This window comes from Homarus americanus, unplaced genomic scaffold (assembly GCF_018991925.1).
Source record: "Homarus americanus isolate GMGI-L3 unplaced genomic scaffold, GMGI_Hamer_2.0 scaffold59495, whole genome shotgun sequence".
Lineage (NCBI taxonomy): Eukaryota > Metazoa > Arthropoda > Malacostraca > Decapoda > Nephropidae > Homarus > Homarus americanus.
In genome coordinates this window covers 2,487,074-2,504,474 of record NW_024732415.1, presented here as the reverse complement: position 1 = coordinate 2,504,474, position 17,401 = coordinate 2,487,074, and the positions used below count along the sequence as shown (strand labels likewise).

Sequence of the window (17,401 nt, the reverse complement as noted above, 5' to 3'; positions counted from 1 at the left end):
ACCCATAAAAAAAAATATATATATATACACACACACACACACATATATATATATATATATAAATATATATATATATATATATATATATATATATATATATATATATATATATATATATATATATATATATATATATATATATATATATATATATATATATATATATATATATATATATATATATATATATATATATATATATATATATATATATGATACGTTTGAAATTTCTCCTGATCATATATATATATATATATATATATATATATATATATATATATATATATATATATATATATATATATATATATATATCATGTAGATCCACAATGGAACGTGGCTAAGATAAATATTGATAAAATCACACAGGGAAAAAGGAAGCAATGGAGAACCTTAGCTTTCGTGTTTATTCAAGACATCTTTAGTCACCTCAGAGGGGATTCCGTACATTGGGTGTTTCAGGTATTTTAAAGGGACATATTTCAGCCGCAGAATACTAGATGGCAGACAAGTTCAGCCAAATGAAAATATTTGTACATGATTGTTGCAAATGACTAATGTTAAATAAATTGTATAAGGAAAACCGAGAATTTTTCATCATTTCAGAGTATAGGATCAACAGATTGATTCTCGTATTGATTATGAACATTTGATTGAAGAAAAGAACGTGGGAATAATCAGTGACTATTCGTAGTGCATTTCTAACACCATTCATTTTGCTACTTACTTGTCTGACTCTAATATAAACAAACAAACTCAAGTCAATACTGTTTGTTTTTTAAACAACCAAGAAAGAAATCACACATTCTGTGTAATAATAGCGCATTATAAATATAATAAAATACAAGAAGATAAGGACTTGATGATACTGCATGTTATGACAAGATATTCATGTCATTAAGCTATCTTGTAGCTCGACTGTTGGTGGTAAGTGTTGGCGTCACACTCGGCCACTTCTTGCTTCTCTTGTGTGGTCGGTAAGAGTGAGTGTGAAGCTGCAAGCATGAGTTTTGAGTTATTAAGTACATTAAGCAATTCATACAAACTTTGATTAAGAAAGTTGCAAGTCTTGTTTACAGATTTTATTTTTGTACATTAGTAATATGATAGTGTGTCTTAAAACCTACCATTTTGGTAGCTGTTCAGACTAAAATGGGATTCTCAAGATTACATGAACGAAATGTGAAAAAACAGGGTTTCTTCAAGAATGGACAATGCCTAGAATAAGCCATTGTGGGATTTTTAGTCAGTGGATATTTGTCCGGTTGTTGGTACAGTCAACCCTCACTTTACGCGATTCAATTCAACCCACAGGGTATTGCGGAAAGTGAGAAACGCGTAAAGTGAACAACATAACATATGGGATTAATTAAAATAGAGACCGGGCCGACCCCCAAACTCCACTTTTTGACAACACACAACTATGTTGTAGTAAAAATATTATCTTAACTTTATGATGGTATGCACACACAATTAATAATTAAGAGAAATATCAATAATATTAGGTTTTTTAACACTTACATTAGTAGAAAAGATGGCTGGGCACACGGGATGGGCGGTTGGTTCCGAGGCAGAGGGCAGATTATTGGCCCTCACCTGTATCACTTGTATCAATTGTATCACTATCCACCACAGAGGCTTGCAGGGCCTCTTTGTCAAACCCCTCAAAGTCCATATAAGTCCATATCCTCACTATAATTATCACTATCACTGACTTGGGCCGGCTGTGGTGGGTGGCGGGTGAAGAACTCGGTAATGTTTTGATGACTGGGCGACCTTGTGCGCACCATGCTTGCGCCGCTTACACAACATGGCGGAGGGCGTGAGAGATGGCGGGAGGTTTGGATCCAAAAATGGCGCGGCTCGCCAGCCGCTCTCCGCGTAAAGGGGTACACGCACCGCGGAATGTGAGCATTCCTGTTTCGGCAGGGTACCGCGTAAACGTGGAAACGCGGAATGTGGGACCGCGTAAAGCGAGGGTTGACTGTATTTATTTTATTTTTTTAGACTAACACCAGATGGAGTTGATAGAAACTTCGTGGAAACGTTAAGGCTAATATTGACGAGTACACCGCCGACGTGCTGTTTGTTTTGATGTTTATAGTCTTACTATTTTTTCATTAGTGAGTTCTGATGTGATAATAATTTTAGGGGTTTGGTTTTGTTAGTGTTAGATTAGATTAAGGTCAGGTTTGTATAAGGTTAGGGGTAAATATTGAGTAGTTGCCACCACCTAATTGACTTTTGAAAATGTTTCTTTATAGTGTAAATCATCGTGTTAAATACAAATATGACCTTCATTGCCGTCGGAAATGAGCAGTAGTTGAAATATTGAGAAAAAAATTGTAAGGTCAAACACTGTAAAAATCTCAAAGAAAATAAAAACCTAACCTACCTAACCTAACCCCCAGTGTGTAAGAAATTTACCTTAAGTAAGAGATACAGGAGGATAGAGTGATGCAATTTGAATGAGGAAGTGGTGTGTTTGCCAGTGTGTCTCTTAACACAGTACCATGCATGGTGATCTACACAGTACTGACACTGAATTACTCTTGGTCACTTTACAGATGAAACAAGAACACCTTGAGCCCTAAAAATGACAATGGCTGCTGCTTCATTGTCCAAAATGTGCTGAATTATGCAGCAGCCAGCCAATGTACATCCATCTTCCAACTGCCCACGAACACACACTGATTGGCCAAATATTATAAAATAAAATTTAAATTAACCCGAAAACTTTAAATTTATGATGGAAACATAGGATAAATTATTTTTACTTTTTTCTCCATCTCCCCACATATAACTCAATATTCAGTTAGGTGGTGGCAACTACTAAATATTAACCAGGTTAGGTTAGGGTAGGCTAGGTTAAGTTAAGCTGAACTTGTAAATAAACACTTTTTAACACATTTGCCATAACTATGACAGCGTCCACTATAAATCAGTGAAATTGTGGTATTTTAAAATTTGTTTTGTATGAAAAATCAGTGGTGGTGTAGTCGTCAATAATTACCACCAAACCAAAAGTAACCTACATAACCCTACCTAACTTACCATAAAAACCTTTGGTCAATTTGTGCTTTCGTAAAACCATGGAATCTTAGGAATTTTATCTTTGCAATCAAAGACACTTTTCTTCTGTGACATTTCCCTAGCAAATGATATATTGTAGATGCTGTACAGGATAATATGAACCAGAAAAACTTATGTATCCTAGGATGGAGGTTTATTATTTTTGTTTAGGTTAGGTTACATTAGGTTTGTTTAAATACACTCTGTACGTTGGGTTGGGTTGAGTAGATTAGGATATTAGTACAGTACAGTATTTCAGTTCATGTGGATAGGTCACTGGGAAGCATTCCACCACTGAACATTCGGTCAGTTCCTGGGAAGTGTTTATCAACAGTTAAAATGCAGTTATGATGTCGTTGGGTGGATTGTCACAGTGCATCATTATTTGCAGGAAACACTAGGAAAAACAAGAATACGAAAAGTACAATACCCTCCACCCCATTTATTTTATTCTTGATATAAATTTTTTTTTCTATAGCAATTTTGAGGCTGGGAACAGTGTGCACTCATTGCCGAGTAATGATTGACCGGAAGCCTGTTACATGCTCACTGAGTTCAGATAACTTGGGAAAGTATCACACTCACTGCTTTGATGGCCAGAATAAAGTACAGTAATGAGAACTTGAAAAAATGAGTAGCTACTGTAGTGAAGTAAGACTACCAATAATTGTCTGAGATGTTACTCAAGTAAGTGTAAAGTATTGTACCAAGAAAAAAGTTACCCTCATGTAATTTAATTATTAAAAAAAAATGTCATTTCTGTTCACCTCTGAGTGTACCATAATTTACTATGATTTGTGTTTCTGAAGTGTCATTAACAAAAATTTAATTGGAATTGTAGGTACAGGGTATATTCATCCTGATCACAAATCTTATTAATTATATTATGATTCTCAAATAAAACCTTTGCCAATAAATGATGATGTTTTAATATGTTATTTGCTACTGTCAGTGTATCCCAGTTATTAATGGAATGAGTGACAAACAGGTACAGTACAGGTATACTGTACTATACTGTACAGTATATGTCATGAAGCTCCTGGCTGTCAAAATGGCAAAGGATTGATACTTTTGCACTGACGTTGGTCGAAATTTAAAATTCTTTTAGTTATGGTACCTATGCATAAGATGCATATCCAGTTGGATTTTTTATTTTTTATTTACAGTACAGTATATGACACAGCAGGTAGGCTTCAATGTCTTTGGTCCTTTAGCAGTTAAGATAATGTTGCTGAGCTAAAAACTGGTATGTTAGAATGAACGTACCATTGAATGATAGTACAGTACAGGTAGTTCTACTATAACGCGATAATTGTGTTCTTGTAAAATATCGTGTTATAGAAAATCGCGTAATAGAAATAACAGGGCTTATGGAGAAAATAGGGTTAGGTGCAGATTACTCGAAATCGAAAAAATTTAGTAGTTAGCCTAACACAAAGGATAGCACAGTCTAAGTAAATGTTACATTCATATCTAATAATGAAATCATACAGTAAATGTAACACTTTGCCTTGAAAAAATATGAATGTAACTTGATGGGGGAAAAGGGTGATTTTGAGGTTGATAACATCAAGCTTCTCTTCAAGGGTTATAGCCTTTCATTTACGATCATCACCGGGAATTCTATCACCAGAACGCTTCTTGGAGATATTCTTCTTTACCATATTCACAGTTAATACCACAAAATTGGAGAAATAGTAAGCAAATATCACGTTATAGCAAACAAGCGTTCGCGTTAAACAAATATCGTTCCTCTATTCATAAATCGCGTTAGAGCAAATTCGCGTTATCAAAACACGTGTTATAGCAGAACTCACTGTACAGTACTCAGGTGTGGCAGTAGAGTACAGTACTAAATTCAGTGATTTTTTCATCTTGAATCGTTGAAGCCATTTCTGAGGAGGTACAGCAGCTCTACTATATTTCCTAAAAAAAAAAAAAAAAGACATTAAATTTGACACTTACTGTAAATTAAAGATGCTGTATTGTACAGTATGTGCAGTGCATTTATATGACACAGGAATTGCTTCAAAGCCATGTTAACAACTTGAGGGTTTAATTAAATATTTGTTTATCATCAATAAATGGTGTAGTAACGCGATAAATTGATAATTTATAATGTATCAGTAATTTTTGCTTTCAAATATTTTATCTGAAAATCATTATATGATGAACAAGAGGTGGGGACTTAGCATAGATTGTGTTTTAGCACCAGAATATGAAGTCAAAGAATGAAAACAGTAAAACAGCAAAGATTAAAAAAAAAAGTATTCGTAACAATAAAATATTAAATCTCTCACCACCTTTGCCTTTGATTTTAATAAAAACATTATACCAGTCACTCAAGAAACATACTGTACACAAATTACATGTCCAAAGGTCGTACAGGGTGTCAGTACTGTACAGTATGTAGCTTTGTTATTACCTCGCAATGTTCAATTAAAACAGCAGATTCGTTGCTATTTATTCAGTGACAACCAATTTTTAAATTAAGAAAAAAATTATTATTGACACTAGATACATGTCTGAACTAATTTTATAGGTTCTCAATCTTTTTAGTCCCTTTAACTCTTAAAGGTGTGTTGAATTGTCTCTAGTACTGTACTGTGCATTATTTTGCTCATAGTATGATTTTTTTGAAAAATGGATGGGAAAATTTTATAGCTTCTTGATACATTTATGATTAGCTCGACTTTGTAGGTGCTAAGTAAATTTAAGTTTTCTCTTTGGAATGGCAAGGACCGGTAGACTGTGGCCTCTGTACCTTTGGTGGTTCAGTAGATTGATGAAAGACATCACAGAAATGATATTTTAGCAGGTGCAAAATGCTTAAGTAATACGACACTGTTGTTTGTTCCTGCTAAAATTACAAGTTTATTGATAGTTTTTGCTAATTTGCTGAAGGTACAAAGGTCATAACCTACTTACTGTGATAAAAGTAAATTCAAAGTACAGTAGAGGACCATAATAGGAAAATTTTAGTAAATTACACTTTGAAACGGATTCTAGAAAGTAGGAGTAGTATTTTGGTATAGTATGGTATTTTATAATAATAATTGATACTGTACAAATACAGTGCAGTACAGATTATTTAGGCAATTTGACCAAGGATAGCTGACGAAGCCATCTAATCTCAATAAAATTGTCTGGCATTAGCCAAATAGAATATTAAAAGTGGCATCACCATAGTGAAGAGGTTAAATACCAACAGTACAGTATTTGGTATTCCCAGACAATCACCCAACTAAGTACAGCACAGCACAGTACATGTACTAACTAGACCCAATATTGTCTGAGTCTGCTGATCGGATGAGAAGAGTTGTTTTCAACGTGATTGTACAGTATTTTGTAACAAAACTTAAATTTTTGGACACATTATTGGTTCATGTAGAAAATTAGTAAATACAATAAGGAAAAATGGCCATAATGTTCAATTTGTATGGGTCCCTTCACATGTGGGGATTGGTCTTAATGAAGCAGTAGATATAATAGCAAAAAGAGCCACGGAAAAGGCCGAGATCGACATAATATGTACTAAAACCATGAAGCAATTAAGGAGCAAATTACGGAAAATACAATCAATAGAAGATAATTTCAAAAGGAATGAAATATACGAGAAAAGTGAAACAATGAAACATTACCATCATGTTCTCATGAACACAAAATTTACATATGGGAAAGATAGGAGTAGGTGGAAAGATTCAGTGTATATGAGGTTAAGATTAGGATATAAATATTATTGGGAACTTGGAGCTGAGAGAAGTGAACAGGATAAAGAATGTAGAGTTTGTAGAACATCCAGATCCCATACCCTGCCACATTATATACTGGAATGCCCATTGCTTAATGTATATAGAAATGCCCATATAAATAATGTCTCCAAGCAAATAGAGTGGATGTTTGGAAATGGGAAAATAGATGAAATATTAAAGAAATATAGAAATTTTGCATCTAGAATATAGCTATGTATTATAACTAATTATATGAAATATTAGGGATTTATGTGAGTCCTGAGAGGGACATTCCTGGACTGGGGTGAGGATGACTTATGTCACTTCATCCCTTTGAGATGTATTAATGTTTTTTTGTATCTCAATAAACGTATCAATCAATCAAACTTAAATTTATCATAGTGCAGTAATTCTCCGTTAGCCAGAACTCTCCAATACTGTACATGTACCCGGAATTGAAATTGGCTCATATTATATATACAGAAAATTTATCTCAATTTTGGGTCTGTGAAAAGTTTCTGAGGTTGAAAATCTGGTGCATTTTTTGAGAAAATTCTAGAAAATCTCCGCATTCTTTTCTTTTTTCCGGATCTGGGAACAAATTCCGAGGATGAAATAATGTGTAATCCTGGACAATTCCAAGAAAATTCCAGAAATTCTCCCCCAAAAAATTCAGGGTCTGGGAGCAAATTCCAAGGATGAATAATATGTAATTTCCAGACATTTCTGGGAAACTGCTCTGGAAGAGCATTTCACCAATTATTCTGGCTAATGAGGAAGTACTATACATACTTAGATTACCAATAGTTGATTCCTTTTAATATTTTTTATTTGTTTTATAGAAATATATAACCCTGCATTTGCATATGTATATGTTGTACAGTAGTGTAAGTGGTCTATGATGCTGCCAGAATTTAAGGGTTTATAAGGTTTTTTATTTTTTTTACCCAAAGTATGTCTTGCTGTGTACTTTTATTCTTGTTCTGTTTTATATTTCATATGCTGGAATGTATGTAGCTTGCAGAGGTAGTTGCACACTTGCTGCACATTTTCATTTTTTTTTACCAGTTTTCATTACTGTACCCAAAAGGTACCCATAAACTGTAACAGAATTGCGTTTTATGCATGTACAGTACTTTAAAACAACAACCTGCTGCAGAATGGTGAGGGTTATGAAGCTTAGGGAAACTGTGGGGTTACAGGCGTAAATTAATCTAACTTACCATACAAACTTAACATGTTGATTTTCTTCCATACTGTAGTAGTAAGACTAAAATCCAATACTTGTACAGTACTGTATCTTGCCAAATGTTTCAAATTTACTATATTAAAGAGTTAGTGAAGTGAGCCAAAACAGCTATATAACACCAGGACTCTACCTCACATCTTGAAGGCAGCTCAAACCCCCTATCTCCATGATCTCTCAAGCTTGGGTCACTACTGATATGAGGGAAATATTCCTACCACAACAAAAAACAGATCAAGTAAAAAACTTCATCATAACCTTTCTCAACTTTGCTCATTAACCTCAAATGTGGGTTTGAATATTGTATTCCCTTGAAAATGATTCACAAGTTTGTCCAGTCTTCCTTTGAGGAGTCAAGGAACGTTTCAGATAGTGGTCCATTCTCTGGAACTACATTCTCATCTCATGTGGTTAGTATTTCTTTGTAACACCAACCTCTGTCTAGCTTTTTTTCTCTCACATTTTTTTTTTTATCAACAACAAAATAAATTATGTAAGATTTGATACTCTAACACATGTACTGTACTGTACAAGCACTTGTCTTGGAACATTGCCTCATATAAAGTTGTTTCATTATAAATCATTGCTCTGGGGTATTTTCTTATAAAACAAAAACAAATATTAAAATCTATGAAATGGTTCAAAAGTTCTATGTGAGGCCACACAGTACACTGATTGCTACTTCACCAATTAGTGCCATCTCTGTCAGTTTTAAACTCTTCCCACACATGTGTTTACTGCACTGTGGTACTACTGGTAACCTTTTAACATATTTTTTTACCAATAATGTCTGGGAAAAGGCCTGTTAGTGATAGTGCAGGTACTGAGGCCAAGCAGTCATGGAAAAGTATTTACATGGATGTAAAATGCAGGTCATAAGAGTAGTGATGGCATATGAGTGACAGTTTGAAATTGGCTAGCTTGGGTTTGAACCATCCTTAAGAATGCAGTCAAGAGCTATTTTTGGTGACTATTGTAACTTATTTGCTCTGACCCTAAGAAGTGTCTGTACAGTATAAGGAAATGCCAATATGTTAATGGCTGTATTAATGTGCCACTTCAGCTGGTTTATTCATCACCACTTTACAGCCATTTTTCATGTCTGCATGGGATAGTCATACAGTAATTCCCTGATGGTAGCTCACCATGCTGTATGGTCTCTTGCAGCCAATCTCATCAGGTTCTTATCCCTGAGATCACTTCTCACAATCTCTCCTCATGTTGTTTTTGGCCTGCCCAAAGCTCTCCTCTCCTCCTCATTCAAACTCATGTATCTCTTGACCCGGTGTCCTCCATTTTCTCCACGTGTTTGAACCATCCCAGCCTACCTTTGTGCGAAACCTCACCATTGCTCTCAATACACAGCTGCCCTCGTAGCTCTGAACAGGGTTGTTTTTAACTCATTGTCACATCACTGTACATATCAGTCTCTCCATTGTCATTTTAACCTGTGTATGTCATTCTCTTTTACTGTCATACAACAACACACTTTTCACATCTTTCCTTTCAAGTAAAGAGGTTCTCTCAGTCAAGAAAGACAACAGCTCCATAAACTTTTTATAACCACTTCTGACTTTTGCATTATGTCACCCAGGTAACAGAACTTATAAACACTTAAAAGTCAATAAAGGATTTTCTTCCCTGAAGTTGGCATTGGTTGTGCACAAAAAGCTCAAGTCATTGTAGGCTATACTGTATGTATTGTCGTTAGGAAAGGAGTGAATTTTGTGTCAATTCCTCCTGACTTCCTTGACGTTAAATTGGAAGGTGGTGGTGTTGATGTGTCCCAGGTCAAACTGTAGAGTCCTTTATCCTGTTACTCAGCTGATCATTCCAACCTGATGACCAGTGCAGTATTAGTTAGATCCTTGAATATTCATTTTGTGTTTCCTTAGGGCTAGTTGGGACCATTTTGGGGTCTGTTGTTGGCTAGCAAAACTTGAAATATAACTCATTCATGGTACACTATTGATTTGTGATGATACTTTCATAACTGCTGTCTCTCTTGGTCAATATTTCACTATACATTACCACCAGTTTTTATGCCTGTGGAAATTGAATACAGTACAGTACTATTCTGTACTGTTAAAGGTAAGGGCATCATTTCTAGTGACTTGATACTACTAGAGATTTGAACATAATAGTAATTGTTATGATGCTTCATCATCAATTGTATGATCCACCGTCAACCTGCTCTTTGCTTAACCTGTCTCTTTTGACAGAAACTCTCCCTCTAGTCTAGTGTTGGTGTGTCTCAAAAGAATATGATGTTCCTCAGATTCACTTTTGATTTCACTCTTGTTTTTAAAATACCCTGTAGTTTTATTTTTTCTGACAAAGAACCTCATTCTTGAACAAAATGTAAATACTGTATGCTTTTTTTATAAGAAGTCTTTTACATTAGACCAGTTATAAAAGGTATTTGTTAGTCTAACTTTTTCCTCTTTGTTTAATATATGTGTGTGTGTGTGTGTGTGTGTGTGTGTGTGTGTGTGTGTGTGTGTGTTGTGTTGTGTGTATGTTGTGTTGTGTGTGTTGTGTTGTGTTGTGTTGTGTTGTGTTGTGTGTGTGTGTGTGTGTGTGTGTGTGTGTGTGTGTGTGTGTGTGTGTGTGTGTGTGTGTGGGTGTGTGTGTGTGTGTGTGTGTGTGTGTGTGTGTGTGTGTGTGGTGTGTGTGTGTGTGTGTGTGTGTGTGTGTGTTTTTTTTTAATAGGAAATACACTAATTGCTGTCTTAAGTCAGTCCTTTAGGAGGTTGTAGGGCTTGTTTATTTGGGAATAATGTTGCCCCTCTCTTCATTAGAAAGGCAGACCTTCCTGCTCTGAGGAGAGGCACTGACTGTTTCTTTTATTTCTCCACTGATGTGGGTCAGTCTCCAGTCGAGTCAGATGTTTTATCAGCAACCAGACGTCAAGCCTGAGAACATTCTTTTTTCAGGAATAGAATATGAGTAAGGATTTCTCGGTCCATTGGTCTGGTAAAGTGAGTCATAGTTACATGGTTATCAGACTAGTTTAATTAGTACTGTACAGGTATTCTTTGATTATGAACCATCTGTCTTAGTGTGGAACCCTTAAGGCTTATTTTCATTATGTTGAAATCCGATGAAATTATTTGACCCATCACAAAATTAATCATCGAAAGAGTAGTATAGACATTAAGGAGGGCATTTGTATTGGGATATCTGAATAAATTTATTGTGCAGTTGGACTGCATTGTATTTTGGAGCCTGCTGTACTGGTGTTAGTTATTTACCGAGCCCCAGAATAGTACAAGATACACCATGTATGGACATCATATGCAATCCACTGAATCAGTTATAAATTTGGGATTGATCCTGGTATCTTCCGTATTACTAAGCATTGATCAAGAAACTCAGATCCTTCCCACCTCCCTTAGGGTGTTGACTTAGGCAGAAAACTGAAGTTGAGCGGACTTACCATTTTCTAACTAGTTTGGGTTGTGGAGCCCATGTGCTGTACCTCAGAAGTAAAGATTTAGGTTTCAGCCTATGGTAAGTAACTCCCTTTTTAAGGGTTGCAGCTGAGTTGGAAGGAATACTACAGTACTATATACTACTACAAGTTCTCTTGTTACAAAATTTTACTAGTTTTCTGGAATGCAGTTTCAGTCACACAATTTGAGGTTTCCTGGGAACTCTGGGGTCAACCCTGCAAGTTAGTTGATGTACAGTACTGTGCACAAGTTTCCTGATCCATGTAGGTTTTAAAGTAGGATTTCAGGATCAGTTCCTCGTTTATAATCACTCCAACTTGCAGATTAGGGAACACATATAACAACCAGTTTGTGTGTTTGTTTGTATGCTTGTGTGCATGTGCACATTTAATTTCATATTTTATCACAATGTTGTTTTGGTTTTAACTTCGTGCCATTGCATGTTTAATATTTTTTACTTTGATATGTTGTCAACATGGTTTTGATTTTTGTTTTTTTAAGTAACTTTTCTGCAGTGATTGACCTGTACATCAAGCTTGCTCCCAGTTCTGCACCATACTTGTTAGCTGATATAGCCAAAGACCAGGTGAGCTTGCATGATGACCCAATATCCATCAGTCATTGTGCTTCAGGTGTCCATCAACATTTGCCGTCAATAGATCTCCCCAGCAACCTTGATATGCGTGTATCTATGACAAATTTTTGTCATGTACTGTAGATCATTAGACAAATGACCTGCAAAATAACCCCACCAGACACTTCCTTGTCACGAGAACTATCTGTGTCCTTAGGAAAGGGACGTTTGATTTATCAACTCAGTGTACAGTAAATCTTATGTGAATAACAACTCATTCACTTTAACAAGGGATTTTAAAGCAAGTTCCAACCCTGCTGAGTGTTTGCTTTGAAGGCAGTAAGTCAACAGGTACAATGTAACTGAACCTGAACAAGGTAACTTGATTTAAATCCCTCAATTATAAGCTTGGGATACAAGCATCAGTCCTCACATTTAACCTGCCTCAGATTTCCTGTCAGTATGTTTTATGTATGCTCTTCTGTACTCCTATGGATTTTTAATAGACAGTGAGCTTATCACATTTTTATTTCATGATGTGAGTGTAAGTTTTAACACAGTCCTTTATATATAGTAGCTATAAATGAACTTGGTCAATGCCTGTCACTTGGTGGTACTGTACATGCATTATACAGCACTGAGGCCTGAATTTTATATGTCAGGTTAACCAAGAGACAACAAACACTGGGACTAATTTTTGAAATAATAATTCTTTGCCACTACAACTAAATCCAAATGAGGATTTTTAGAAGCATAAGTTACCATTAAAGGTAGGAAGCAATATATCAGCTGACATACAGCTTGACCTACACTCGGGTCAGTCATATTGAAGCTACTGTACCTGTACTAGCTTCCATTTCATTCAATCCCAACCTCATTTTGTGTTGTCCAGATGGCTCCCCACTTGCTGAATGTCTCTCACCATAGGGCATAGGTGGACCATCAAAATAAATGTTTTGTCTCCGTTTTAAGCATTGGTTAATTGTTGAATTGATCCACATTTTTTTTTTTTTTACGCTACAAGCAATATCTCTGTTAGCCAAAATCTCTCTTAGCTGGAACTCTCCAATAGCCAGAATAAAAATTTGCTCAGAATTTTTCTAGAAAATTTCTTTCAATTCTGGGTTTGGGAACGAATTTTCCGAGGTAGAAAATCAGGCATATTTTCTGAAAATTCAGAAAAATTTTCTGAAAACTCACTCCAAATTTTTTTTGACCAGGGATCTAATTCCAAGGATAAAATAACGCGTCATTCTAGAAAATTCCGAAAAAATACGGAACTCTCCAAATTTTTTTCGGTCCTGGGAGCAAATTCCAAGGATGAACTAATGTGCAATTTCTGGAAACTTTTGATAAACTTTTCCCAGTACGTACTGTACCCGGAAAAATTCCGGGGATGAAGGATTTTTTCAGGGTGCTCTGCATCAATTCTTTTGGCTAATGGAGATATCACTATACAGTATCACCAAGCCAAGGAGAGTCTGATTTTGGTATTCAATAATGCAGTCCATTTTCTTAACACTTAAATTTGGGGTGACCAGGAGTCTGGTCTGAGAATTTCAAATGGAATTCAATGGTAGCTATGTGCTAAAATTGAAATGCCATTACAGGAAATGCTACTGTATTTCATAAGATGTTATTAGGAGCACTGTGTTTATCACCTTGGGATTAAACATGATTGTGAAGTAAAATTTTTGAGCTTTGCCCAAATGTTGCAGTCAAAATAAGTGAACAAGGGAAGATGTATACAGTAATAGAGAAAAAAGAATCCTCTTTATTCTCTGCTTAAATTGAGCACTTCACAAATGACACTACTGTATGTGCTATTCACCCCATTCTGGTCTACCCGCAGAACTAACTCTTGGTTCCCTTGCTCCCAATGCACCACTCTTTTCTGTACAGTTGTACTCTGTCTACATGAAATTGAATTATGATGATTAACAGTAAATATTAAATGTTGAAAATTAACTCATAACAAAAGACAAGTGCTTAAGACTCAAGTTTCCCTCCCTTTCTTCCTCCTCCCTCCCATACATACATCAACACTATACATACAGTACAGTATACTTGCATACTTACATAAAAATCACCTTATGATATTTACGTGTACATTACAATAATGTACAGGTACAGTATCTCAAAAAAGTATCTGCCAGGATGGGTCTGATGACTTCTGAAATGCTACATGCAACTTATGATATCCCGGGAAGGTTGGTATGCATGGCTCTGTGGCATACTTATCCAACTACATTTGGTTACCAAACTTCATATTAATTACGCCTTGTCTCTTTACATCACATCACCTTGCTTCACTGTCGCTGTCCAGTAGACAGTGTATAGGAACCAATGACATTCTGTTTGGTAATCTGTATTAAAACTATAAACATGCAAGAAATGCTTGCATTCAGTGATAGTAGAGGACTGCATATTTTGCATCCTTAGTCTGCCTACTATTGCAAGGGACCTTCAGGCTGATACAGTAGTTTTACTATGATGTAAATAAACACAGTTGCCACATTTTACAAACACCAGCTACTGGACCAAATGGTACATAAGAGTTTTAAAATGATACTGGTATACCAGTATACAGTACAGTGCAGGCATCCCATTGGCTACAGAAGAGTTCCATTCCTGAAAATCTTTATGCAACTCAATATTCCATAATGTGAAACCATTTTGCCCATTGACTTTCATCATACATGTTGAGATGAATTCCTGCAGATATTTTTTGAGGCCCAAAAACCTAACACAAGCACATATACTGTATGTATGAAACTAAATGGTTTTAACCACATGCAATGAGTCATTCATGATGCAACATGATAATAAGTGAACAAAACACTCTAATTTTACTTACCATAGATTTTCCAGGTAAATAAAGGAGTTGGATTTCTGAGTTTTGGATTCTTGAGGTTTTACTGTATAACTAAAGAAGAAATGTGCTGTCTTGCGCTATCTGATATACTGTGCACAGTCTCCTCCAAGTAAACTTCTTGGGTTTAACTCTTAAACATCATTCGTTGTCATTGGAAGTTATCCATAAGAGTGGCTGCCTTTAATAGTGAACACTTCATGTTTCTCTTAAAAAAAATCTTGACCATGAATTTTAACTTTTTCTAGTTACAAAAATGTTTACTTTAGATTTTAGTTAAGCAATAAGCTATAATCATGATAGTTGATTGATTCCCACACATGCAGTATTTCAAATGGGTAAAAAATGTATCATTGATGTAAAATTATAGTATTTGCTTTGCCCAAACATGTAAACAAATGTTAGGAGAACATTTGAGCTTCAAAAGTTTTTTAGTGTGAACTGGCCACAAGAGAGTGGAAATTCCCCTTCCAAATTTTAAAAGATTTGACAAATGAAAATATGCATTCTAGGACAATTATGCATAAAATATGACTTATGTTTTTTATCAGTTTCATTTCCAAGGCACTTCCAGTTTTAGTTCTACCATGATCAGGAGTCAGAATGATATTGAATTTGTTGTTTACAGTAGGCTGGAACTCATTGGGTTGTCAAAATTAAAAAAACTGAAAAACTTAGTGACTTATTGTTTGAGAATGAATCATTTGGTGGTACTGAAGAACATGTATATTTAGTACATGTACTGTATCAATATGTAAACTTGAGTTTTGTTTACATTGTACTTGCCATACATTGGCCTTTTTGTCAATTCTGGTATTGAAGCCAGCAGAGAACACAGCCTTTTCTTCTGTGGGGGTAGAGGTCATTAATTTATCAAGATCAGCATACAGTAAAACCCCCATACTGTAATTCAAAATTATCGGGGTTCTAGCCATTACAAATTATGAAATTTTACAAAATACAGTACAGTATACTTTCGATTTAGCGGAAGGAATTTTTTCTGTTATTTTTTGCTCGATTTAGTGAACTAGTTTGCTAAACTGAGGTTAATTCCGTTAATACGCTCACATCTACAGAGACACCTCAGACACATGATATGTACCTAGAAACATTAGAAGCATTATTCATGGCTTACCTTAAACTAGTGGGTTTGGTGTTTGTTTTAAATTTTTTTTATTACAGTGGTCCCGCGATTAACAAACACAATTGGTTCCACAGAGTCGTTCGTTAACTGAATCTATTATTTTAATGAAATATTGGGTAAATGGTTCCAATTCACAGAAAAAGAACATACAAAGTACTGTATACCGGTAATAGAATTAACAAAACATTAAATATAAACTAAATACAGTACAGTCAGTTCTGCTATAACGCGATAGTTGTGTTCTTGTAAAACATCGTGTTATAGAAATTCGCGTAATAGAAATAACGGCTTATGGAGAAAATAGGGTTAAGTGCAGATTACTACTCGAAATCGAAAAAAATTTAGTAGTTAACCTAACACAAAGGATAGCACAGTCTAAATAAATGTTACATTCATATCTAATAACGAAATCATACAGTAAATGTAACACTTTACCTTGAAAAAATAAGAATATAACTTGATGGGGGAGAAGGGTGATTTTGAGGTAGATAACATCGAGCTTCTCTTCAAGGGTTATAGCCTTTCTTTTACAATCATCACCGGGAATGCGATCACCAGAACGCTTCTTGGAGATATTCTTCATTGCCATATTCACAGTTAATACCACAAAATTGGAGAAATAGTAAGCAAAAATCGAGTTACAGCAAACAAGCGTTCGCGTTATACAAATATCGTTCCTCTATTCATAAATCGCGTTAGAGCCAATTCGCGTTGTCAAAACGCGCGTTATAGCAGAACTCACTGTACTGTACTGTAATGTGCAGTATACTGTATGTATAATAATAAATAAAAAAACAATAGAATACTGTAGTTTAACTTACTTTGAGGTGTGTATGTTGTATTCCCTGCAGCTTTGTTTACATATCAAACAGCTGATTATAGAGGCAGTCGATGATGACATGCCATATTCTTTACAGAGTGCATTGGTTCTAATGCTTTCTTCATGTTTCATAATAATTTCTGCACTGTATATTTTCAATACAGTATGTGAGCTAAATTTCAGAATGACCAATAATTTAAACTGAGAAGCGTTAGTGGGTGATTCAATCAGCTGATTGGCACACAAAAACTGTTCCACTGGAAATGAATGTAAACATAGAACCAGTTACTGTATTGGCAGACTAGCTGATCAGCTGATGCGCACAACAAAGCACGTTTCTCGTAAGGCTTTCGTTAATCGAAGTTTTGTTCGTTAATGGAATTGAAAATCCTTATGGGAGCTAATTAATTAATCAAAATTTTGTTAATTGGACCGTTCGTTAATCGAGGGACCAGTGTATTTCCAAACTTTTTTCCAATTGATAGCT

The 17,401-nt window shown here is 35.2% G+C and overlaps 1 protein-coding gene across 7 annotated transcripts in view; it reads left to right on the top strand.

Annotated features, from left to right (window-relative positions):
* The first annotated feature begins 643 nt into the window (after positions 1 to 643).
* The window catches only part of LOC121868591, a 41,679-nt gene continuing 24,921 nt past the window's right edge, over positions 644 to 17,401 (top strand). For 2 of the 7 annotated variants that reach the window (XM_042369365.1, XM_042369363.1), the window contains exon 1: positions 651 to 927. The gene's annotated coding sequence lies outside the window, so the exon portion shown is untranslated. Of the gene's footprint in view, positions 984 to 17,401 lie in introns of all 7 variants that reach the window. The other 5 variants (XM_042369366.1, XM_042369359.1, XM_042369360.1 and 2 more) reach the window with 5 other exon arrangements.